Source organism: Jaculus jaculus, chromosome 3, assembly GCF_020740685.1.
Source record: "Jaculus jaculus isolate mJacJac1 chromosome 3, mJacJac1.mat.Y.cur, whole genome shotgun sequence".
Lineage (NCBI taxonomy): Eukaryota > Metazoa > Chordata > Mammalia > Rodentia > Dipodidae > Jaculus > Jaculus jaculus.
In genome coordinates this window covers 19,512,900-19,539,700 of record NC_059104.1, presented here as the reverse complement: position 1 = coordinate 19,539,700, position 26,801 = coordinate 19,512,900, and the positions used below count along the sequence as shown (strand labels likewise).

The window sequence follows — 26,801 nt, the reverse complement described above, 5'->3', positions numbered from 1 at the left end:
CAGAATCTGGTTTAGCCTTTCTAGGCAAGCAAGGTGACATCCATATTTCTGTTGGTCAGTCCCTGGCTAACTACTTACCAGAAAAAATACATAAGTAAAAGGCTAACTTGTATCAGTGACATATATGACCTTATTCTACACTCTATTCCATTGCTATTTTTGTTTGACAGCCATGTTTCCATGCCAATTTTGTAATTAAAAGTCCTACATTTATTTCCACTTGTATTTTCATACTTCAATTCTTACTAGACTTAATGAATTTCTCATTAGGTGTACATTCCCTTTTACAATATTGTTTTCATATTTTAATTTTATTTATTTGAGAGAGAAAGAGGGAGAGAGAATGTGGCAGATAGAGAAAGCGCACATCAGGGCCTCTAGTTCTGCAAACTCCAAACACATGCACCACCTGTACATGTGGCTTATGTGGGTACAGGGGAGTTGAACTTGGGTCCTTTGCCTTTGCAGGCAAATACCTCAACTGCTAAAGCATCTCTTCAGCCCTAGATGCACATTCTTGAAGAAAAGGGCTTCTTTACTTGTGTCAGGATCTAGGCTTATCACAGTCACAACGCATATTATTATTATTTTTTTGTGAATGGTTTCTACTAACTGGGAACTCTATTGATTTATGAACTAAAGTGTCTCTAAAATTGTTGGCTAGAATTTGAAAATATATCAATTCCGTATTTTATTGAATGTGTACTATAGGCAAATCAAATCTCTATATCAAGAACTATTAAGAATGAACTTGTGTTTTTCTTTGATGATATTCATACTAACATTGTATGGTTACTGATTAAACAAACCAGAAAAAAAAATGTGATTCCAAACAAAATGAATAGTGTTTTCAAAGGAAAGAAACTGTTTCGGGTGTGTGGGGGGGATTAGTGTAAAGCTGTTTCAGCTACTGAAGAAAAGACTTTATAAGGTATTAATGTTATGTTGAAAGAGTAGCTACATCACTGTCTACACAGGGTCATAAAATAAATAGTAAACTCTGGAGGCGGCATCCCTCCACTTTAACTGCATGTGAGACCTTGCATTTTTTGGTCTCATGAGCTACATGAGCCTGTCAAATGTATGGCAGTATTCGGGAGTTGGCTGTCTTTTTTTTTCCCTGCTTCCTCTATAGACTAATTCACAGCTATGACAGATAATTTTAGTATAGGCCATGATCAGTAACTTACTTTTTGAATTGCTAATGAGTAAGCCATTCTGCCAAGCTGGATTTAATTCAAATAAGATACTTTATCTGAAAAATTATATTTGTCACATGAAAATCTGATTATTTTGCTTGATTGTATTGCGCAAATGGGAGCTAGGGTTCAGGTAAGAGTGAGGGGGATGTACAGGGTAGAGTGAAGGTTTCCCAAATCCCCAGTTATCTGTCAGTGCATAAGAAAATCTGGACCATGTTGAGGGTACATACCCACTTCAGCAGAAGTCTTTAAGAGCTGGTATGCGATGAATGGGTTTATTAAATACCCGGTCAACGATTGTTAACTACTCCTCAGTAGACAATAACAGATAATGCAATGTCTTTTTTTCATGGGTTGTTCCTTCTTAAGAGAAAATCTTTACATGAGAATACGAGGCTCAGTTCATTTATTTCCATCCTGTTAGGGCAGATGACAAAGTGGAATTCCTTATTAAAAATATTAAAAACCTGGGCTGGAGAGACGGCCTACCAGTTAAGGTGCTCGATTCCCCAGAACCCACATAAGCCAGATGCACAACATGGGGCATGCATCTGGAGTTATTTTGCAAAGTCTGGAAGCCCTGGTGTTCTCTCTCTCTCTCTCTCTCTCTCTCTCTCTCTCTCTCCTCTTTCTCTCTCTCTCCCCCCCCTCAAATAAATAAAAAATAAAGTATTTAAAATTTTTAAAAACTATGATTTGCTTTCTAAAATGTTAGCATTATAAAATGAAGGACTGGGTGTATACTGAACTATGCTGATGCATACTATTAACATCTAATGAAAAAGGAGCTTTACCAGTGCTCACTGTTACGTGGCTTGTGTATATCATATCTCCATGCTCACCAATACCACAAGCATTTACTTATTTCCTGCAAGTATGCTTTTGAAAGTTCTTCTGTGAGATGTTTGGAATATTCTTTTGCGTGATGTGCACTCTGTTTCCTGGTCTCCCATAGAAACAATTTAGAGCACAAAAATTCCCTGGTGACCCACTGCTGTGAGACAATACGTGACATTCCTCTTATCTGTTTCCAATGCCCAAGTAGCATTTTGTACAGAACAATGCCAAGGGAAGAGATCCACTTGCCTCGACAAAGGCGAAATTTTGGGAAGACATAAAACATGTTGTGCAGTTATACTTGGCTTCACATTAAAACCAAGTTCAGAGTGTGAGCTACCTGTCACTTGGACCAAAAATATTTTCCCAAGGAGCATGATAGATGGACAATATGTTTCTAACCCTGTGCTTTTAGGACTTGTTCCTTTCTGGTTAACTCCTTTGGAACATGTGTTTTCCATGAATCAAAGAAAGAGATTGGTGACACATGCTGCCACATAGAAAATTAAGCTGGAAAAATCATCTTTAAAAGACAGAGAAAGCAACCTATAATAGAAGGCTACAGGCTAATAGTGCAATGATGCATCAAGTTAGCCTTCTCAGTAGTTCTCCACTAAATAGCGTATTAAACATATGTAGTGAGGAAATGAAGTGTAACAGTGTTCTGCCAAGATAAGGAGGGTAGTGGGTAGCTGAATGGGCAGGCAGAAGTTAGAGGTCTAGAGGTCCAGGAAAATGCTGAGAAGGAACTTAGCAAACTTTACATAAATAGTAGAGAAATGGTGATGAAGATAGGATTTCTTCTCCACTACATGCTCCTTAGTATCCATGAAATATTGCTTCCTGGAATCCCCAGTGACATCAAAATCCATGATGCTGCAGTTCCTTATTACAAAAAACAGAAAGGCATAAAGGCATAGCATTTGAAAGTACTTTAAAATCATCTTGAAATTACTGGGTCTGGGTGTGGTGGCACACGCTTTTAATCCCAACACTGAGGAGGCAGAGGTAGGAGGATTGCTGTGAGTTTGAGGCCACCTGGAGACTACATAGTGAATTCCAGGTCAGCCTGGACTAGAGCGAGACACTGCGTTAAAAAACTTAACCAAAATTAAGAAAAGAAGAAGAAGAATCATCTTGAAATTGCCTATAGTAGCTAATATAATAAAAATATTTTATAAATACTTGTCATGATGTATTGTTTTGGGCTAATAAAATGAAAAATGTCTTTAGATGTTTAATCCTGTTACAATGATGTTTTTTTCCTTACCTACTTTTAAAGTGAGGATGTGTGTGTGTGTGTGTGTGTGTGTGTGTGTGTGTGTGTGTGTACATGCATTCACTATAATTTAAGAACAAAGTCGATAATTACTTTATGTGAACTAAAAGTGAATGGTAAGGATGAGACTATTCATAATTGAATAAAAAGAGTATCTAATGGTGTGAAAGGAGACAGCCCTTTGATTAACCACCGGGTCTCCCCGCTGTTTTTTGGCAAATGTATACCCTCTCTGTTCTGACTGCCAACTCTGTTGCTGTGCTCAGCCTGTGAAAACATGGATGGGAAATCTTAGCCAGTAAGCTAATTAGTAACTTTTTAAAACATTGTCATTTGAGTAAAAAGGATGTTATATTTAAAATGTAGTTTATCTATCCTTTTCTCTTTTTTTTTCTCTGCAAATATTCAAAATTGGACGAGAAGAAGGAAGATAGGGACTCGGGATAAGAAGGATAGAAAGCCATGCCCAAATAGAACACAGGCACAGAAAGACAAGCTCACTCTCCAGTCCTCTTAGCAAGGTCTTCCTAAGTACACAGACTTCTCAGAGCCACAATACAAACACCATACATGGCCTCACTGTCTAGAAGCACTCTAACTGTTTGGATAGAACTGAACTTATTGAAGTTGGACAAGACAGTGTGTCTACCACCAGAACCTCCCCCTTCTATCAATGAATATTCAACCAACTTGTCAGAAGATCACCTTCAAGGTAGGAGGGCTGTCATGCATGTACATCTAAGGCCCTGTAGAGCATTGGCATTGGCGAATGCTGCTCTGATGTGCTATGAAGTGAGATTATCTTGACTGTAGGACCTGCATGGTTACTGATCACAGCCAATATATTGGACAATGGAAGAAGCAGAGTCTTTGAAACTCAAAGGAAATCACATTTTGATGAATGATCCCTTAGGGAACCCATAGAACACTGTAGAATGGAATTTGACATAGTTGATAGGATGCTAGAGATATGACATGGCTCCAAATTGACTAGAACAACAACCGGACTGTGGGTCTAATGTAATATGAACCGAAAATGAGTGAGTAAAGCAAGGGTGACAGTGTGAAGACACAATTTGACCACTTAACTGATATGGACCACAGGGAAGGGGATGCCAATTGCTGAGTTTCTCTCAGAAATGGGTTCATAGTAATTCACTCAAACACAAGTAGAACATCGACTTATCACTTGGCTATTTATTTATGTCATGTTTTCTTTAGAATGACCTTAAAATGTCTTCTAGGATATGATTTTTTTTTATTGTTCAATATGGTTATTTCTTCTTCAGGTTGTCATGCCTGATCAATGTAGATATCTTCTAAATATCAGTTTAACTACTTAATGGGTGATGATTTTACACTGTTCAAAATGAGTCATAACTCCAAAGCTGGTGAGGCCAAGTCTGGTCAGTCCAAGTCACTTACTCATTACCTATGGGATATTGAAAATTTGACCTCCAGTGTATGTTTTTCTCTTTGTAAAAGAGGATTAGTCACAATGCCTTGTTATTGCAGGAAAACAGGTTGGACATATTTTAATGTGTGGTGATAAATATCGAATATTTGTCAACAATGATTGCCTTAAAATAGCAACAACAAAGGAAAAGTAGGGATAATAAAGAAGTTTGGAAACTCCCACCAAAAGAGTAAAGGAATATCAGCTTCCTAGACAGGGTCTGACAAATTTTTCATTATTTTGATTTAGGAAAATCAAATATCAAATAAGTAAAATATGATTCAAAGTTTCTAATACAGTTAAGACTCCCAGATAAAAGATTTGTCTAATAAATAAATGACTTATGTGAGACCCCATTAGAGAAATGTGCAGAAAGCCCCTTCTTGAGGAGAAAAGACAGTAAGTAAATTTATTCCACTTTAAGATTTTTATTTTACTAGAATCTTTTATTATACATTTTCCTGCATTTATTAGTTTTAAAAAATACTTTTATAAACATCACTAGAATGAGAACAAGCAGATATGTAATAAATATGAACAATTTTACAAATAAGATAAATGACTCATCAAAATTCTGGTTCAGATATAATTTTATTTAAAATGTATAAACATTATGAAATTTCAATTTTTGAAGCAATGTCGGGGCTGAGAAAGAAAGGTTTTAGTATGGATGTAGGCACATGCATTACAGGGAATGAATGAAATGTGTGAAAAAAATAATCCCTGTCTTATATAATATATATGGTTTTCCAAAAGATTTTGCTGCCCTTTCTGATGTTTTGAAATTTGTGTCACAAATATACATGCATTTGAAGCAATGTGAACATCGCAGTAACTGTATGCAAAATTTCCCATTGACGGGCTTCTACAATAGATTTTCCTCAGCCTCTTGAATTATAGCATTAATGGTTCATAGTAAAGTACTTTGTGCAGTGAAATTGACTTCATTGAATTTCATAGCAGGAAATAATTTTGCTTTTCAGTGAAAAATAAAATATATGAGGTGGTAGTATTCATGCAAATTTTGTCTAAACAGTAAGTCAAAAATAAGAAACTTTAAATAAAAAGAAACACTCTTACATTCCATTTTCTTCTTTATTTCTCATTTATGATATCTGGTCATGTTTCTTGTCTGTGATTTTGGATTCTTAGATGATTTCCCAAACTAAGCTGAAGAGAAGGCTATATAAATGTACTTAATGATCCTTGCTAAATACGCATACCTCATATTATAGGACAATACTCCTGGGGCATGAATCTACTGTTACCAAGGATAAATAAACTCTTTTCAAAAGTATGTTGCACATGGGTTAATGTCTGCAAAGGTTACAAACATCAAATTCTGAAATATCATGACCTGACATTAATGACCCTATAATAGGCTGACATTTGCAATTCTTCTTGGGGGGTAATAGCCCACCATATGCAAAGATCACTTTCTGTTATTTAGCTGCTTCTCTCAAAGGAAAAAAAAAATATATGAGTAATAATAGTGCAAGGGAGGTTAATAACAGGTAGAAGACTACCACAGCTTCATCAGTCCGCTTAGAAAATGAACTGAGAATTGCTGTCAACTTGATTGGGAAGCATGAGGAAGAATGGACCCATATGGGAGCCACCAGTCAGCTTCCAGGGTGTGCGCGAAGGTTGTCTGCAAGGTTAGCTGGGCAGATACAACACTGAGCTGGAATTTGCATGTCAAAGCTTTTGTTCCTTTTATAACATACTGCCACACAAATCATTGGCCCTGGGGTTTAAATTTCACAGATGTCTAAACTCATTTAAAAATTAAAGTGCAATAATTTGTGATCCACAATGTACCTAGTCATTATGACTATTTTAGAATATTTTGTTTTGCCATTATCCTTTGTTCTTACCTGTTCTTGCCACTTAAAATTCTAACTTTTGCATAGGTGTATCTCAGTTTTTCCTTTGAAAACTAATATATTCTTTGGAAAGTGTTCTCCTTTGAAGCCATTATGGTATTACTACAGAAGGGAAAACCAAAAAGTACTATTTTAAAAAAAAGTAACAGCTAAAAACAATTCAGCATTATTTTATTTTTCTAGTCACCTAAGAAATATGTGTTCCATAGGTGAAAGCTTTTCATATTTGTTATTTAATTATATTTTCAACTTTTTACCCAAATATTTTCTGAAAATATTGTGAAGAATATTTACAGGATATTTTGCTTTACAAATTGTTTCATCAAAATTAATGATCTTACATTACTAGAAAATATCCTACATGTAATGAGCCAATAAATGTATAATGACTTGCTATAGATTATATTTATTAACATTGCCATTAATTAACATCTTTGCAGAGTTGAAAGCATTGCAGAATAAAATTTTACTATAAAGTTCATAAGAAATAATTTCAAATGATGATTTATCAAGGAGGTATTTATGTTTCCTGTCTAGATATGTGTGCTGCACTATTTAATACTATGAAACTTGAAATTTGATCATTACTTTTAGTCAACCATTAACTGTCCTGTAACTTTATGGAAAATTCTAAAACAGCAATATTTTCTAAGCAATATTGTACAAGCAATTGTACTGATTCAATGTCACAACTTTTATCCTTATTACTTATTACTTATTAAAGCATATAAAATAAGAACAATTTCATGATTCTCTTTAATATTTTTTACAATGGAATAGATTTATTATTTCCCATGAATACAGAGAGCAGACATGCACCATAAGTCAGGTATCACCCAATCGCTTGAGTGTTCTTGTGCAACAGTGAGTAGATATCAGAGTTCACACAAAGTTTTAATAAGATTAGAGATACAGAAATGAATACTAGCCTATACATTCTCAAATAATATTTATGAATTAGAGTTATGTTTGAAGGGCACACACTTGTCTATCTCTTCTATGCAAAATTATAGCTATGAGTTATATTACAAGATTGTCAAGGATTGGAATGGTATGCAGCTAGTGGAGGAAAGTGATTATATATAGTTTATTATTTTACCCCAAGGTAGGAAGCCATTTTACAAGTTTAAGAATGCATCCAAATTAATGGCTAATTTTTCTCCCTTGTTGCTAAAATAATGTTCAGTAGACCACTTCCAAAACAAATTAAAATTAAATTTTAAGGATTATAACTTTTTGTTTTTAAATTTACACAATTCATTGTAAAACTAGAGTAGAGAGTTTGATGTTAAAAGGAAGTTGTTCATGATTTTGACCATAAAAATAAAAATGCAGGGCTGGAGAGATGGCTTAGTGGTTAAGCACTTGCCTGTGAAGCCTAAGGACCCTGGTCATTTGTTCATTTTGCTATATGTGGGTTCTGGGGAATCAAATCCAGGTCTTTATGCTCCACAGGCAAGTACTTTAACTGTTAGGCCATCTCTCTAGGTCACATTCCCCAAATCTTTATCATCTGCACTAATGGTAGGTATTTGCATCAAAGAAAAAGAGCTGGGCATGGAGGCACACACCTTTAATCTCAGCACTCTGGAAGCAGAGGTAGGAGGATCGCTGTGAGTTCGAGGCCACCCTGAGACTGCATAGTTGTCAGCCTATGCCAGAGTGAGACCCTACCTCGAAAAATCAAAGAAAAAAAAAAAAAACTAAGGGAAGTCTCTCACTCCCAGCAATCAGGTTCTTTTTATTTTCTCAAATACGAATACAAATATAAGAATTGAGTAATGGGATATTAAAACTTGGGAAAGGGGCTGGAGAGATGGCTTAGTGGTTAAGCGCTTGCCTGTGAAGCCTAAGGACCCCGGATCGAGGCTCGGTTCCCCAGGTCCCACATTAGCCAGATGCACAAGGGGGCGCACGCGTCTGGAGTTCGTTTGCAGAGGCTGTAAGCCCTGGCGCGCCCATTCTCTCTCTCTCCCTCTATCTGTCTTTCTCTCTGTGTCTGTCGCTCTCAAATAAATAAATTTTAAAAAAATAAATAAATAAAAATAAAAATGCATAGAGCTTGTTTCTATATTTCTAAGATGTGAGGAAGCATGTTTTGATCAGTGTGTGAGCCGTGAAAACCTGACAAATTAAGAATATAACTAGACAATATGGTTTTAGGAATTTAAAGATTTTATTATCTTTAAAACTTTTTGGAAATTCCTGCTATTTTTGCTTATAAAACATTTAAATCAGTGTTTCTCTCCTTGAAGTTCATGGATACTTAGATAACAATAAATCTACACACACTGCTGAGTTGCTCACGACAGGGAATAAAATTGCACATTTTATTCACATATAATAATGCAATATTAACCTACCCTTGTGTATAAAATTTATTACCAATAAACTTAAGCATATTACTTGATTCTTTTTAAAAAAGTAACATTATTTTTAAAATTTTATTTATTCATTGTAATCTCCATACACAAATTCCTAGATTCTCCTTTTCATGTGTTTGTATCTTGTAATACTTCTTTAAAGGCCTCTGAATCTCATACCTTCCATGCATTTGTGGCTTTGCTCTAATCTCTCTTTATAAACCACAGTAATCTCTTAAATCCACATGCTTACAGCTTTAATCTCTCTTTAAAGGCCTCAGTTTCTCATAAATTCCAATCAACCTTAAATAAATCCCACAATTTGTACGTTTTGCCCAAATAAACTTAATAATTCATAAGTTATTCTTTATGAGTCCATTGGTATTAATTCTTCATTGAAAGGACAGAACCGAAAACTTGGGTTTCATAAATTCTAGGGAATCCCTCCTGAATGACAAAATTTTGCATCAGTACCTATGGCTTAAGTTAATCATAGCTGCCTATGAACTTACATAGTTTTCACAGTGCACTATAGGTCATGTTGTATTGTTGTTCAAAGGATTTTATAGATTACAGAGTTCCATATGAGCGTACATTTTATTATTATCATGGCTGGTGTGATCATAGTCGAAATGTGCTCATTCACATTTATTTATTACTGAGAAATATTTAGAGTACGGTACTAGCATGGATCTAACATGTAATGAATATATCTATGTACTTCATCCCTTGGATAATAGATCCTTTTATATGTATTATTCTCCCATTCAAAAGTTTGCAAGTGCAATGTCAATACTAATTAGCTGCATTTTAATTGATGTCATATTATTTTTCTATTATATGGGTTGAGGTCATTTAGGTAAGACAATGCTCACTGAAATACATTAAAGGATTACAATAGTGAACTTAGTATTTTTTAATATACTTCTATGCACATGAAATAGATGGTCTCAGTATAATTACTATAATGAAATAATAAAATTGAATGGTGCCCTTGGACATAACCCAAATGAAACTTCATCTTGTTACTATACTTAGCATTAAAGGAAAGAAAATTTCCACTCAAGAATCAAAGGAATTGCATTTTAAACTGTTGAATTTGTTTTAACTTTCCTTTTGTATTAATGATTTATCTGACTATTCCATTATTTATAATGGAAAAAGTAGTATAAGTGAATCAGTTTTATGTTACCATGATTATAATAACATGATCTATTTTTCTTTATGGTTAAAAACAGCAATTACATTATCTTCTCAGTCTCTTATGATAATGAAATTTGGTCAACTACATATTTACACTATGTAACATCACCTGCACTTGGATTTTTTATTTAAAAATATACATTATATAGTTCCTAAGGGGATAACAGCATTTTCATAAAACATTATACATACTTTAATATCTTAATTACTGTAATATCCTATGTTAGGGAAAGCCTTTCTCTTTACTTATACAAGAACATCAAAGCATCAAAAAGAAAGCTTGATAGTTTTTTTTTTAGTATCTCTGTATGCATTATTCTACTTCCCCCAATATCTATTATCCAAAATTATTTTTCTGCTTATGCCTAGAACATTACACACACACACACACACACACACACACACACACACATATATATGTTTCTTCTTCCCCTTATAACCAGCTCCTATATTTTCTCTTTTTGTCTCTTAATTGTTTTATTATTTTCCTTTGGCTTCTCTTCCTACAGTTTAAATTGTACAAATGCTTGTGTAGGCCTTTAAAGGGACTGATGGAATACTCCAGTATGGAGTTGCAGGCAGAGAGGAAGGAATGGCTGTGGGTTCTGGTTTCGAAGAAAGAACCAACAATTTGCAAGAGTCTCAGGGTGGCCCTGAACATTGAACTTTTTAGAGAGGTTATACAAAGCCATGATAACCAATAAAACTTAATGTTCTTAAATTAAAAGCATGTGAAGTTTGTTGAGTTCTGAACTAGACCAAACACAAATTCTAAGAATGCCGAACACCCAGGGAAGAGATGAGCATAAATTGAGAAACAAAAGAGAGATCAGCCTGTGAAAGAATGCTGGAAAGTAATATTTAAAAATTTAAAAATGTGCACCTTGATGATAAAAAAAATTATTGTCAGTGACCAAACTAGGACACGGAGATGAAGCACCCAATGGTGGGTGTCAAGTGGTCAGTACTGACCAGTCACATTGTCCAGACATGAAGAAAAGTAGCTGGTCTGAGAGGATCTTCATGCTGAGTGCCTGAGGCTGGCGCAAGCAGTACTCACTCCACAGCACTCTGTGTTTGTGTTTGGGGGTCGTGGGGCAACAACAGTTTCCCCAGAATATGCCATACTGAAAGTAAGCACATGAGTGCATCAATGAATAACTACACCCAAGAGGAAAGCACTCAATGCACTGCAGAAGCCTTTATCCATGAAGCACCTCTACCAGCATCTACATATATTCTACTTTGTTGTTTCCTCTTGAGATGTGGTGAGTACCCATCACTTCAATGTAATTTTTCTGGCTTCTTTAATTTGTCTGTGTATCTTGTAAAATGCACACCTGTTCTCAGGTACATGGCTCTTCAGTAATTTAATGCAATGGGATAACATGATAACATATTTTCAGAGTATCATGTTTCTGTTAACCTCATTTGGGTAGGTAATAAATATGTAGAAGATCTTTATAGTAATTGTTTATTGTAGAAGAAAAAAAAACCACCTTGCTTCTACTAATGTTTCCTTTGAGTGGTCAGTGAAAATTATTCCCAAAGATCTTCCAAATATGTATATTAAACATTCTTATGGACTGAACAGATGGCTGAGTTAATAAAGCAGACAGAAATTTGGATGTCCAATAGTTATAAAATTTTGGGTGAGTGTGGTGACCTGTTTATAATTGCAGTGTTCAGGAGGTAGAGGTAGGGGATTTCTAGGGAAAGACAGCTAGCTAAACTAGCTGAATCAGCAAGTTCTGGGTTCAAGCAAAAGAACCTGTCTCCATAAATCAAGTAGAGAGTGTGGTTGAGGAAGCAACTGACATCAGCCTCTGAACTACAGACAGGCACACATATAAATACACACACACACACACACACACACACACACACACACAAACACACATTCACACTCACACACACACATGCACACATGACAAAAAAGCCCCTTTCAGTTTATAATTTCTTGAGCTTAATAACAATATTTGTATCAAATAAAATCTTAAAAAAATCATAAATGGACACTGACTTTTGTGTACCTAGAAAATATATTTCTTTCATCTTAGATTGTGATATAGTTTTCTCTCTGACCATACATTACAACAAATGAAACAAAGTTGTGAGATGTGGCCCATTATGTTGGAAATCCATCTCTCACAGTTGACATCTTTATTAAATTCTTTTTATGTCCCCTTAAAAAGCTGTAAAATTAATAGAGTCCTAATCATTACTCTTAAAAACTAATAGAACAGGTACCTTTATTTTCAATGATATTAAACCTGGAATAATTACTAACTCAAAAAAAGTCATTATCATCATGTTAATCACAAGACAATGCACATCACCATCTCTTCAAAATGCAGAGGTCATTTACATATAAAAAACCAAAAGATAATGGGACTTATTAAATTCACATATCATATTCATTCACTTAGTCATTGATTTTATTTATAGGAAAATTCATGTAGAAATAGATAGGATCTGAGATTAATATCCCACATACCTATCCTAATGAGACAGCATTCAATACATAAATGGTACATTTCATCAGACACTGTAAGCCATCTCTGTCATCATCAACCTCCCCGCCCCCTTCCCAGTACTTCCATTAAAGTACATACATGGTTACTGCAATTGTCTTTCCTTCATGTAATGTTCTTCTGGAAATATGGATTATGAATATAAACCATCAAAATTTTCAAAGTAGAGGCTGGGGAGATGGCTCAGCAGTTAAAGGCACTTGCTTACAAAAGCCTGATGGTCGGGTTTGATTCTCCATTATCAATGTAAAGCCAATTGCACAAAGTGGAACATTCATCTGTAGTTATTGCTAGCAAGGGGCCCTGGTGTGACCACATTCTCTCTCTCTCTCCTCTGAAATAAATAAATAAAATATTTTAAAAGGATTGGGGAGATGGACCAGGTGCTACAGGAAACAAAAGGAACTTGATTGCAAAGCCTGATGGCACAGGTTTAATTACCTATAGATGCACAAAATGGCACATGCTTCTGGAATAAGTTTGCAGAGGCCTTGGCAGACCCATCCTTTCTTTCTCTCTCTCTCCCCTTTGAAATAAATAAATATTTTAAAAACACCTTTCAAAAGTAGCCAAATTTTAGTTCTAAAGACATGATAAAAATGTTCTAATCCAAACACATATATCTTTAAGCTCATTTCCACATTTTTCCCCCTCCGGATCTTCTCCTCTATGTCACTAATCACACATTGTGAATAAAACTTAGATATTTTCTATTTATTTACTAGATGATCCCCAAATTCCTAGGTGTTGCCCAAAGCCTTTACATTCAGAATCCATGATTCCTTCTAGTATCACATCCTGCTTCCCTATAGATAATGGCTGGGACGGTGAGAGTCAGAGAAGAATTTAAGAGATAATACTCTGGGCAGGCAGACTGTAACTAGCGTAGGAGATTGTCCAAGAAAGGCAAAGTAAGGTATACATTTTTTTTTTTTTGAAAGGAGGGTACTATGAGCTATTTCAAGTGATGCAGGGAGATGGGAAAGTCTGTGGACTGAGAAGACCAAATGAGCTGGCCGTATCCATTAAGTCCAGCTGTGACTTTTAAGAGATTGTTTCAATCGAGCAGTGAGATTGGAAAGTAGATTGCAAGATGCTATGGAGTAAATGAGCAGTAAGAAATTAAATGAAGTGTGAATAGCCACATGCTTTCCACAGCTTTAGATTTTTATTTATTTATTTTTGCAAAAGTAGAAGCCCATTTTTTTTTAAATGAACTCTTGTATGAAACTCTAAACAGTTACAATTTTTATCTCTTTCCCCCTTTTTCCCCTGGGTATGATGGAGGTCTCAAACTATATTGATATATCAAAATTTGTATAATAAGCATAGACTTTTCTTATAAGAACGTTTCACAGAATAAGACAGGAATGAGATGGTGGAGAGAGGTTCTGAGGAGAGTGTTCAACTAGAAGAGGAAACACAGGTAGATAGATGCTCAGATGAAAGGAAGTATATCTGGTCCAGGAAGGCTTCATGAGGGAGACAGTTTAATGGACAAGGTGTATGTATATATGTTGGTAGAACTAAATGCATACAATCCTACAGGCACTTGCTCTTCATTGAAATCACACAGTGAACAGTGGTCCCAGAGGGCCTTACCCTTAATCATTATGATATGATTAACCAAATCACTCTGCACACGCCCTACTGCATTCTGAGGCATTATTATGCCACATTTGAGCTCAATTATCTAACGACCATAGAAATATTTAAATTAGATAAACTTCAGTAAGTTCTAGGTAAAACTCTTATAAGGAAGTCCGGGCCATGCTAGAAGAATGAAACAACCTTGAAAATGTGTGCAAATTAATGCCTTCCCTATTTTAAAATTATAACCTTTTCCTTTGTTTACATTATTCATTTGCACGTGGGGCGGGGGCATATGTGCACCAGGGGCTCTTGCAGTGTTCTGCAAGCACAAGCTTTACATGGGAGACTGGCACATTGAACCCAGGCCAGCTGGCTTCTTGAGTAAGTACTTTTAACTGTTAAACCATGTACTCAGCCTCTGTCATTTAAGTTTTTATAAGAAAGTAAAATGCTTAATATTTCCTTGGCCCTTTTAACTATCCCTGTGTTGGTATAACATGCTAAAAAGTAAAAGTTACCTAGTATATGCATATATTTTTGAAAAACATGCATCCCTTTAAGTAATGTTTTATAGTAGAACATTGTTTTGTTGTTGCTGTTGTTGTTTTCCTTTTCTTACAGGGTGCATTGTTCTTGAGATGGGCTGTGTGGACCTGCCACAAGGACTGTTCTTTCCTTAGACTCACTCTTTGGTTAAATACATGTCACAAAGGTTCAAAGCTACTCTTCTTGCATGTGCCTGGCAGGGACTGCCTTGAGCATGGGATGCATTATTCGCTTTCTCACTGTTGTGACCTGGGCCAAACAACTGGCAGAGGGATTTCCTTCTGAGTACTGTTTCAGAAGGGTTGGCCCATGGTTGCTTAATCTGATGTATTTCATGACACCAGGGAAGTGGGATCAGGTAAAGGACGTTATTCTTCACTTCTTCATGGACATGAGAAGAGAAAGAGGCATAAGAGAGGAAAAAAATAAAAACAAAAAACAAAAATTTAAAAAAAAACAAAACAGAACAAGGGATATACCCAGGCAAATGCCCAGTGACCTATTTTCTCCAAATAATCTTCAAACCTTACATTTTACGGCTTCTCAATAATGCCATCATACCTTGAACCCAACAAGGTATTAACCCATTCATGTTATCTCTCAGAGCTCTCAGGGTCTAATTAGTATCACAATAGCTGGAGATACCTTCTTAGACTTCAGAGTCACATTGGAGATGCATTTTATTATCTCATTGGAGTTTCTTAACCCAATCAAGTAAGACTAAGTAGAACAGAAAGTATATATTGCCACAAATGGAGAGAGAAAAAGAAAAGTACAAAAGGGGTGCACAGATACACAGTGGTACAGAAAGTCCAAAATTAATACACCTAAACAAAGTTGACATTTTAGATGGGAAAGCAAGGCAGCAGAAAGCTAAGTAACTTGCCCCTTTTACTTACCCTCTAGAGGTCTTTGCAACTCTTTAAGCTCCCATATTTAATATAAATAAGTAGAAGATGCCAAGAAAGTACTATAGGACTACAATTTCATCATCTGAAGAATGACAATGAATAATGAATAAAAGTTTTAGCATTTAAAGTACCTTATTATATCCTGGTTTAAATATACTGAATTAGTTCTTTTGAATCCTGCCCAATGGTTCACATATATATTGCTCTGAAGAATTCAAAATATACAAGATGATAGACATAGTTCCCAAGCAATAAGTTATAGTAGGAAGAATAAAATTTTATGCTAATATTAACAGTACCATATATTACTATTACTATATATTATATTGTACATGCTATTACTATCTACTATAATATATACATATATAGCATACCCATAGTATGTATGTATGTATGTATGTGTGTATATATATATATATATATATATATGTTATATGTTATATATATATATATATAACATATATATATATATATAACATATATATATATGTTAGATATACTGAATAATTATTGTTCAATGCATATGATAATATACACCATAACATTGGTAGTTGAAGTCACTTGTTTGGCCAGCTCAATGAAGTTTTGCATTTCCAACTTAGTTATCTTTTCTAATCCCATGTGTATATGGTCTGCTTAACTCCCTAAAGACTGGGAGCAGAGAGGGTTAAGAGATTCAATAGAAAATTCTGGTTTTGTTAGGCAGAATACTTAAGTTTCTTTTTAATAATCCTCCCATATCCTTTTCTGTGTTTCTTCTTTCTTAGCACAAAGTAAGCTATGGTTCAATTGACTTTCTGTCTGCTTAATAAATATTGATATATTGGATGCATCCAGGCATAGCCGTGTGTGATCCATCTTTAAAGGTAGAGTCATTTTGCAGGGAGGCTGCAATTTATTTGTTCCTCATTCATTCTCACATCTTTGGAGAGGCATCATTATGCAAATATTGAGCACATCCACGAAGTGAAAAACAAAGCAACATTTGCTTTAAGAAATAATGGCTATTGAAAACAAGATATCATCTGCAGCCAGATGAAGTGACAGTAGACCTTGCTATGCACATTGTATTAGTATATTTTCTTTAGATAATAGGAAAATGTAATTGAAGATAAAATGTGCAATTTTCTGATTGTAAGAACTGCAGTACATTACAATGATGGAAGAAACATTTTATTTATTTTTTGCTAGAAATTCATGGGTACAAGATTCACTCAATAATGAAATAGGCTATAATTGTATGATTACTGGATTATTTCAGACATCTGAATAGAAAGATACATGACTTAATATATGTGTTAAATTAAATGTCTAGAATTTTACTTATTTTAGAATAAAACAATTTAAACCTTTTAATATAAGTTACAGTATTTAAGTACTGTTAATTCAGGTGGTTAGTTGTGCATTTGGCTTATTAGCTGATAACAAGGAAACATAAGCTTAAAATAAAAAAAAATATTTTAGTAGCGATATTTTAATTTTTCCCTTTGAGTTGCAGCTGATAAATACAAATGCTTTTGTATCCTCAAAGCAAAAAAACAAAAAACAAAAAACAAAACACCCACACCCTATTTGCCACCTCACCTCAGCCCTTGAGAGCCAGCGTTGTCTCTCTGTTTGCAATAACTTGTGTTTAAGGTGTACATATGTGAGATGATGCAACACTGTCTTCCTGAATCTGTCTTATTGGGCTTCACATGATGTTCTCCAGGTTTGTCTCCACTGCGACAAATGACAGTATTTCCTTGTTTCTGGTTGAGTCTATTTCATTTTGCACTTGATAAAATATACTCACTATACAACATATATAGTATACCATATTTTCTTTATCATCTGCAGGTATGCATTTACTTTGAATTTATATGTTGCCTAAAATTTTCCCTAAATAACAATGTATCTACTTTCTCCAGTCTTATATATTTTTAATTTTCTTACTATATGATTACACACACTGATAGGACAATCTATACTAAATATTTCCTTGTGTTGCTCAACCTGTATTAATTTACATCCATTGGTTTTATGAGAGAGTGAGAAACAGTGAGAGAGAGATGTATATTTGCCCAGCATTGTTTAGAGCAACAGTTCTGCCTTGCAGGAAACCAGAATATGTTTCTAATTGTTGCATTTCATTTCATGCAGGTTGCATTTGATGGCTTCCATAAAGTCACTTGTATAAAGTGTCACAAGAGTAGACCAAAAACTCAAACCTATGCTGTAATTTCAGATAACCATAACTTTAAGAATGTTTCTCCAAGTGTTATATTTTTTTCAAGTTTTCTACTTCATACTGTGTCTTCAGGATAGCTCTTTATATCTAAAATTTTGATTTTTTTATTATAATAAGTGTATATATTCTACCTAAATATGAAAGGAGTGGGATTCTATTCAACTTGAACATTACAGATAAAAATAAGCATAGTGGGCTGGAGAGATAGCCTAATGGTTAAAGCACTTGCCTGTGAAATCTGAGGACCCAGGTTTGATTCTCCAGTACCTACATAAGTCAGATGCACAAGATGGTACATGAGAATAGAATTCATTTGCAGCAGGTACAGGCCCAGGAGTGCTCATTTTCTTCCCACCCCCTCTGTTTTAAATAAGGAAGTAAATAAAACATTTTTAAAATAAGCACATTACAAGGAACATACAATGCAATACGTATGATGATTATTAGAGCCAGTGTGTACGAAATATTTTTGAAAGAAATCTTGGCTAATATACAGTCTATTACCCATTTAGTGTGTCCTACCATTATTGTGTTAATATTTTTGTCAGTAGCATTTGACTTTCAGGATACACTTATTAAACAATTTGAACTTAAAAACAGAGAAAAATTAAAATATTGTCAGAGAAATAGCCCTCTTTCCATTCCACATGCATACACCCATAAACACACACCATATGCATACACACACACAAAGAAAAGAGTTGAATTAAATTTTGTGATAATTTTCTCTTAAGTAACTATTCTGTTTTATGACTTTATTCTCCTGAATTTAATTTTTGAATAAAAGTGATTCCAGGTCTTGAATATGGTTTCCACCATCCATATATCTGTGGTATAGAGTTGCCATTTGTTCTAATTGTATAATGAATTTTAATATCATTCACTGACTTCAAAATTCTGATTTTTAAATAAATAGGTGAAATTCAAAAGGTACATTAATATTGAGTTCATGAGTCGGTGTGGACTACCGACTTAATGAAACAAACCTTAAAAATGGTTCATATAAAAAGTGAGTTTTCTAAAACCCTGAGGAAGAAAGCTGCCGGCACGCGTCGTCCTCGGGTCTCGCTCTCCCCGGGCCGCCGTGTAATTTTTGAGCTACCAACCCGTGCATTTTTGCGGATGAATCTCGTGTGTCCTGATCACCATGGCTCAGCTCCAGGCACGCTTTTACACTGAAAACAAGAAATACACAGTCGATGATGTTCCCTTCTCAATTCCTGCCACTTCGGAAATTGCTGACCTCAGTAGCATCATTAATAAACTACTGCAGGCCAAAAATGAGTTGCACAAGCATGTGGAGTTTGATTTCCTTATCAAGGGCCAGTTTCTGTGAATGCCCTTGGTCAAGCACATGGAACTAGACAACATTTCATCGGAAGAGGTTGGGGAGTTAGAATATGTGGAGAAATACACCGCACCCCAGCCAGAGCAGTGCATGTTCCATGATGGCTGGATCAGTTCAATTGAAGGGGCAGAGGAATGGATCTTAACTGGTTCTTATGATAAGACTTCTCGAATCTGATCCTTGGAAGGAAAGTCAATGATGACAATTGCGGGACATACAGGTGTTGTGAAAGATGTGGCTTGGGTAAAAAAAAGATAGTTTGTCTTGCTGGCTCCTGAGTGCCTCATGGATCAGACGATCCTCCTGTGGGAGTGGAACGTGGAGAGGAACAAGGTGAAAGCCCTGCACTGCCGCAGGGGTCATGCCGGCAGTGTGGACTCCATAGCTGTCCATCGCTCCTGGACTAAACTTTGCAGTGGTTCCTGGGATAAGATGCTAAAGATCTGGTCTACAGTCCCGACAGATGAAGAAGGTGAAATGGAGGAATCTACAGATCGTCCAAGAAAGAAACAAAAAACAGAGCAGTTGGGGCTGACAGGGACTCCCATAGTGACCCTCTCTGGCCACACAGAAGCAATTTCCTCAGTACTGTGGTCAGATGCTGAAGAAATCTGCAGTGCATCTTGGGACCACACAATTAGAGTGTGGGATGTTGAGTCTGGTGGTCTTAAGTCAACTTTGTTAGTAAACAAAGTGTTTAATCGTATTTCCTATTCTCCACTTTGTAAACGTCTGGCATCTGGAAGCGCAGATAGATATATCAGACTGTGGGACCCTCGAACTAAAGATGGTTCTTTGGTGTCGCTGTCCCTGAACTCACATACAGGCTGGGTCACATCAGTGAAGCGGTCTCCTACCCATGAACAGCAGCTGATCTCAGGCTCTTTAGATAATATTGTCAAGCTGTGGGACACAAGAAGTTGCAAGGCTCCTCTGTATGATTTGGCTGCTCATGAAGATAAAGTCCTAAGTGTGGACTGGACAGACACGGGGCTACTTCTGAGGGAGGAGCGGACAACAGGCTATCCTCCTACAGATACTCTCCTACTACTTCCCAGTGGGCGCGTGACGACCACGGATAATTTCAATTTCATCACAGACGCTTTTTCTTGTTGGGATATTTTTTTTTTTTTTGAGCTTGGTAGAGTCTCACTGTAATGCCATAGACACTTTATAAATTAAACTGGTAGAGAATCATCAGATTACATCGTTAACACAGAGACAGAAAACACCCTTTTAAAGTTTGCATAATGGTTAACCCTTCATAATAGGGAACGTTTTACTATCATTGTGTCTTTCGTTTGTGCATATGAAATTATAGTATGTGGCCTGTATTCTCTACCTTATGTAGACTCTTAAAATTAAACTGGTTTAAAATTTAATTAAAAAAAAAAGTGAGTTTTCTAACCAGCAAAATTCTATTAATTGTCCATCCCTAAAACGGGAGTTTGGAGTAATTTTAGAAAGAGAAACTAGAACAAGAAAAATAATATGAGAAGAAAATACTACAACACAGCTGCCTGGATAGATGAGCTTTTTTTTTTTTTTTTTTTTTTTTTTTTTTTTTTTTTCTCTGCTAACAGAGGTCAAGGAAGTGGAACTTCATACAATTCTCCACCCCCTGAGAATAACACACCAATGTCAGTGCCTGGGAACCATGCTGAGAAGAGTAATAGACTCTCATCTCTGTCTACCCAGTACCATTTATACCTAAAACTCACACAGCCCTTAAATTTCACCTGAAGGAAGGACCTTTCTGCACTTCAGATATTTATGAGTAATTTGCACCAAACCAAAGCAGTAGAAATGATAGGAAAGTTATTAAAAACAAAATGTGTGTGTTGTATCTAAAACCTCCCCATGTGCCGAAGTTCATTTTTGCTGACTATGCTAAATGCTATGTATCTCTTTTCTTGGCCAGAAGATTTCATGCGGACATTCCATTTGCCTTAGCAATGTCACAGGGAGGATCTACAGGGGGACCCTTTCCTATCTGGGTCCTCACTTTCTTTTCAAAACAGCAAGATTTTCTTTCACACAAAAAGAGAGGAGATGAGAGAGGCTTTCCCATATCCGGCTATATAATGACCTGAATTACTTCTCTTGCCCACCAAGCTCTCCTTCCCAGCAATCTTATATTACATTGTGTCAGCTGCAATTACATTGACAGTTGGATGTAAACTTTGAAGTCAAGAATTTTAGTGGATTTTTTGATGGCCTCTGAAGCAAGTCAAGCAAAGAATTATATTCCATTATAATACATTCTACGTTTTTACCCACATCCATATTTTTCTACATGTTCTTGGATGCAATGAAGTCTATAGGTAGTATTGTCAGATGTCTGCCTCCCTCTCCCTCCCTAAGTCTTGTGGTGACTCATGCCAGTTATCTGTAAAATCTTCACTTTCAATATGCATTCAAAATGTATGTAATAACTTGGAAAGAAGAACACAGATAAAACTTTTAGAAAAATAATTTTCTGTCCTCATTTGTTCCTCTGAGAATTAGAGAGCAATACAGGTGGTTACTAGTTATCTAGGAATGAGATATGGTGTTGAATGTTTTCATATATGGCAAATATTAAATGATTAGTATGATTATAAAATAACATTTATCTTAATCACTCACTACTTAACTTTTTATTAAGTATATTGAAATGAAAGGCATTTTTTTATTAATTTGTTTTGTACTCAGCAAATGCAGTCAATTTGGTACCATTGTTAGGTTCATCCATGTCCTACCGCCACCCCCGGGCCCCTATTTGTTGAGGTATATGGGTCATGCATTCTGGAGTTAGCCCACAGTTATGGGTAGGATAAATGTCTCTGCATATCATGACACAACATGTAGTTCTGACATTCTTTCCACCCGCTCTTCTGCAAAATTTCCCTGAGCCATGTTGGGTTCAATTTGGTCTGCTACAGTGATGAGGTGTTGGGGGCCTCTGGGTCTCTGGATATCTGATTTGGTAGGAGTTGATTTTTCCCTGTGTTGATCTCCTTCACCCTTGTGCTGGTACCCAGTTCACCAAGAAAACAGAACCCTTGCTTGTTTTGCTAATTGTTCTTAGTTTCAACCAGGGCCCTTTTGAGGTATGAAGGGGTGGTTCTCTCCTTAGGATATATGTCTATCTAAAAAAGACAAGCAGATTCTCCAATGGAGAGTAAATTAGCACCAGACAAATGAGATAACCCTTAATTTCTTATACAGAATTTAATAGGTATAGGCCCTCTTGTAGCCCACAATTGGTGGTAGCTTGATAATGGAGAGTGGGCTTATGTTTGAATATGGTTCTGACTTGTTTCCCAGATCCAGCTATGGGTTCTGTACCACTGAGGGGATTGCCAAATCAGGAGTAGTTGGTTTCCCACCATGGCTGTGCACCACTATTGCACTTGTGTGAGCATCATGACAGGTTATTTGCTACTAAGTAGGTTAGACCTTGAATTGATTGGACAGATATTGGTCATTTTTTCCCCAGTCGCCCTTCTGCCACTAGACATGATGACTATCTGGGGATTGACTCTCTTCCAGCTTCCAGCCATGCCATTCCATTTTACTTGTCAACCACATAAGGTGTCTTCAGCAGTAGGGTCTTACTACTAACCTTTGGTGGGTCATCAAGTACTCTGACAGAAATCTGTCTTTCTTTTAGGAAACCTTGTAGGTCTCTCTGATCAAAAGCTCATTGTGGATGATAGCCACATGCTGGTACTGGGAGTTACAGGTCAGTGCCCACTAAGTAAAGGAAGAAAAAGATAACTAATATAAAAGTGTTAGAGAGAAGAGGGGGGGAGAGAGAGATAAGCTGTAGAAAATTGAGGTCAGTCTTTATCATACCTTCTCCAGTGCATTGTGGCTCAGGTGTTCCCTCTAAAGGCCTGGTGAAGGTTCAACCATTTGGTCGGTCTTTTAGGATGTAGAATTATATGGTGTCATTGCCATTTGGGTCTAGATTTGTGTCCCAAGCCTCTCCTTTTCCCTCCCCTCCCTCACCACCCATCATATTGTCTAGTCCATGAGCTGTTTGCTGGGTATGTAAGGCATCTTGGGTAGATTCAGGTTAGGTGCTGTAGACGAGTGAGACTTTATGGCGATTTTCTTTCTGTGATTGTGTAAGTTCACTGAGAATGATCTGTTCCAGGTTCAACCATTTTTCCTGAAATTTCATTGTGTCAGTTTTTCTTACTGCTGTATAGAATTCCATTGTGTTGATATACCACATCTTAGTTATCCATTCTTCTAGTGATGGACATCTGGGTTGATTCCAGCTCTTAGCTATTACGAAATGAGGCACTACAAACATGGTTGAGAAAATCTCTCTGGCCTGTGGTTTGAAGGTTTTAGGGTAGATGCCCAGTAAGGGAATACCTGGGTCTGTTGGCATCCCTATAGTCAGCTTTTTCAGGCATCTCCATATTGCTTTCCAAAGTGGTTGTAACATCTTACATTCCCAACAACAGTGGATGAGTTTTCCTAATTCTCCACATCCTTGCCACCACTTACTTTCACATGAGTTTTTGATGTTTACTATCCTTACTGGGGTAAGATGAAATCTCATTTTTGTTTTAATTTGTATTCCCCTGATTATTAGGGATGATGAACAATTTCTTAAGTGTGTGTTTGACATTTGTATTTCTTCCTGTGTGCACTGCCTGTTCAGCTCTTTGCCCCATTTTGTAAATGGGTTGTTTGACATTTTACTGTTTATGTTTTCGAGTTCTTTGTAGATTCTAGAGATGAGGTCTATGTCAGTTGGATAGCTAGCAAATATCTCCCATTCTGTGGGTAATCTGTTGGCTTTGCTTACTGTATGCTTGTCTGCAAAGAAACTCTTCAGCTTCAATGTGATCCCATTGATCGAGTGACTGTTTAAGTTCATGACCTACTGGGGTTTTGTTCAGGAAGTCTTTTTCCATTCCTATATCATGGAAAGTACTTCCTATATTTTCTTTGAGTAGTAGTCTATTTTGTGGTCTCATATTGAGGTCTTTGATCCATTTGGACTTGAGTGTAGTACATGCCAAAATGTGTGGATCAAGTTTCAGTTTTCTACATATGGTTATCCAGTTTGTTCAGCACCATTTGTTGAAGATGCTGTCTTTTTTCCAGCCTATGGTGTTAGGGCCTTTGTCAAATATCAAGTAGCTACAGTTGCTTGACCCAAAGTCTGGGTACTCAAGTCTATTCCATTGATCTATACTCCTGTTCTTATGCCAGTACCATGCTGTTTTTATTACTATGGCTTTGTAATATAGCTTTAGATCAGGTATGGTCATGCTTCCAGAGGCATTTTGTTTGCTGAGTATATGTTTGGATATGCGAGGCCTTCTGCTTTTACATATGAAATTTGATATATTTTTTTCTATCTTTGTGAAGAACACTGTTGGGATTTTAATTGGAATTGCATTAAATCTGTATATTGCCTTTGGTAGGATTGCCATCTTTATGATGTTAATTCTGCCTATCCAGGAACTTGGGAGGTCTCTCAATTTCTCAAGTCCTCCTGAATTTCTTTTTTGAGTGACTTTATGTTTTCATTCTATAGATCTTTCACTTCCTTGGTTAACATTATTCCAACGTATTTTATTTTTGTTGTTGTTGCTATTGAAAATGGGACCATGTCCCTTATTTCCTCCTCTGTATCTTTGTAATTTGCGTATAGAAAGACTACTGATTTTTGTGCATTGATTTTGTACCCTGATACTTTGCTATAGGAGTTAATCACCTTCAGGAGTTTTGGGATGGAGTCTCTCGGGTCTCTTACATATACAATCATGTCATCAGTGAATAGAGCTAACTTAACTTCTTCCTTTCCAAATTGTATCCCTTTTACTTCTTTCTCCTGTCTTATTGCATGAGCTAGGACTTCCAGTACTATATTGAAGAGCAGAGGTGAGAGTGGACAACCCTGTCTTTTTCCTGATCTCAGTGGGAATTCCTCCAGTCTCTCTCCATTAAGTAATATTTGGGCCTTAGGAGCTTTGTATATTGCTTTTATTAGGTTAACATATGAACCAACCATGCCAATTCTCTCCAAGTTTTGATCATGAAGTGATGTTATATCTTGTCAAAGGCCTTTTCTGCATCTATAGAAATGATCATGTGGTTTTTGTGTTTAAGCTTGTTTATGTGGTGTATTACATTGACAGATTTCCATATGTTGAACTAACCCTGTGTTCCTAGGATGAATCCCACTTGATCAAGGTGGATAATGCTTTTGATGTGTTGTTGGATTCGTTTTGCGATCATTTTGTTCAGGATCTTTGCATTTATGTTCATCAGGGAAATAGGCCAGTGGTTTTCTTTTCTTGTGGCATCTCTGCCTGGTTTTGAAATTAGGGTAATACTAGCTTCATAAAAGGAGTTGGGTAGCTTTCTCTGTTCTCCAATTGTGTGGCACAGTTTGAGGAAGATTGGTTTGAGTTCTTCCATGAAGGTTTGATAGAATTCAGCTGAGAAGCCATCTGATTCTAGAGACTTCTTTTGGGGGAGATTTTTTTAAATTACTTTTTCTATCTCAATGAGTGTGATAGGTTTGTTTAGGAGATTAATCTGCTCTGAGTTTAGCTTTGATAGATGGTATATGTCTAGGAATTTATCCATCTCCTCCACATTATCCAGTTTTGTGGAGTATAGGTTTTTGAAATAAGTCCTGACGATTCTCCCAATTTCACTTATGTCTGTGGTGATCTTGTGTATAGTACAGCTAGAAGAGCAGAATGAAAAAAAAAATAGCTGAGTGGTAGAACTTAATGGGTTTCTATATGACAACAAAAAATCCTCAGCTAAATTGCCCCAGGAGATAATTGTAAACTGAAAATGTGTGTATTTAGATAAATACAAATAAATTTGTACATATACAATAAATATTAATAAATTTGTATTTAGATAAATGTAGATAAATTTATAAATCAGAGAGGGGAAAATGTACATGGTTCCATAATAAGCAAGTTATGTCTGAAGTAAAGGCATGGGGGAAGAGGGCAAAACATAAATAAATAAATAAAATAGAAATAAAATTATGAGAGTATAGATGGCAGGGGAAATTACACAAATGTTTTACTTTTTTTTGGTTTGAAATGTTTGTGATGAGGACTTTCTTTGCTGCTTATCCAAAAGGCAATAAAATACTAGGTATTTAATGAAGGTAACATAAGATATGATTTGGTAAAGGGCCTTAGCTTCTGGATTAGAACACATGGGGAAAGGCAAGAATGGAAGCAAAAGCCTTCTCACAATGTACTGGAATAGTCTCAGACTGAGAATGAGTGAATGGACTAATGGATACCCTGATGAGCTATGGTAAAACTGGAGTGGTCTTCTGTGCCAGGAGTAAGCAGATGCATAAAGGCTTCCCGTTAAGTTTTGGTTATTACCTCTCTAGAAGCTCTAACAGGTCTCCTCATTCCC

General features: G+C 36.1%; 1 protein-coding gene and 1 pseudogene across 2 annotated transcripts in view; both read left to right on the top strand.

The window, feature by feature from the left end:
• Gpc5 (glypican 5) overlaps positions 1–26,801 on the top strand; it is a 1,425,487-nt gene that overhangs the window by 870,254 nt on the left and 528,432 nt on the right. The window lies entirely within an intron of this gene.
• LOC123459304 lies at positions 19,072–20,470 on the top strand (annotated as a pseudogene).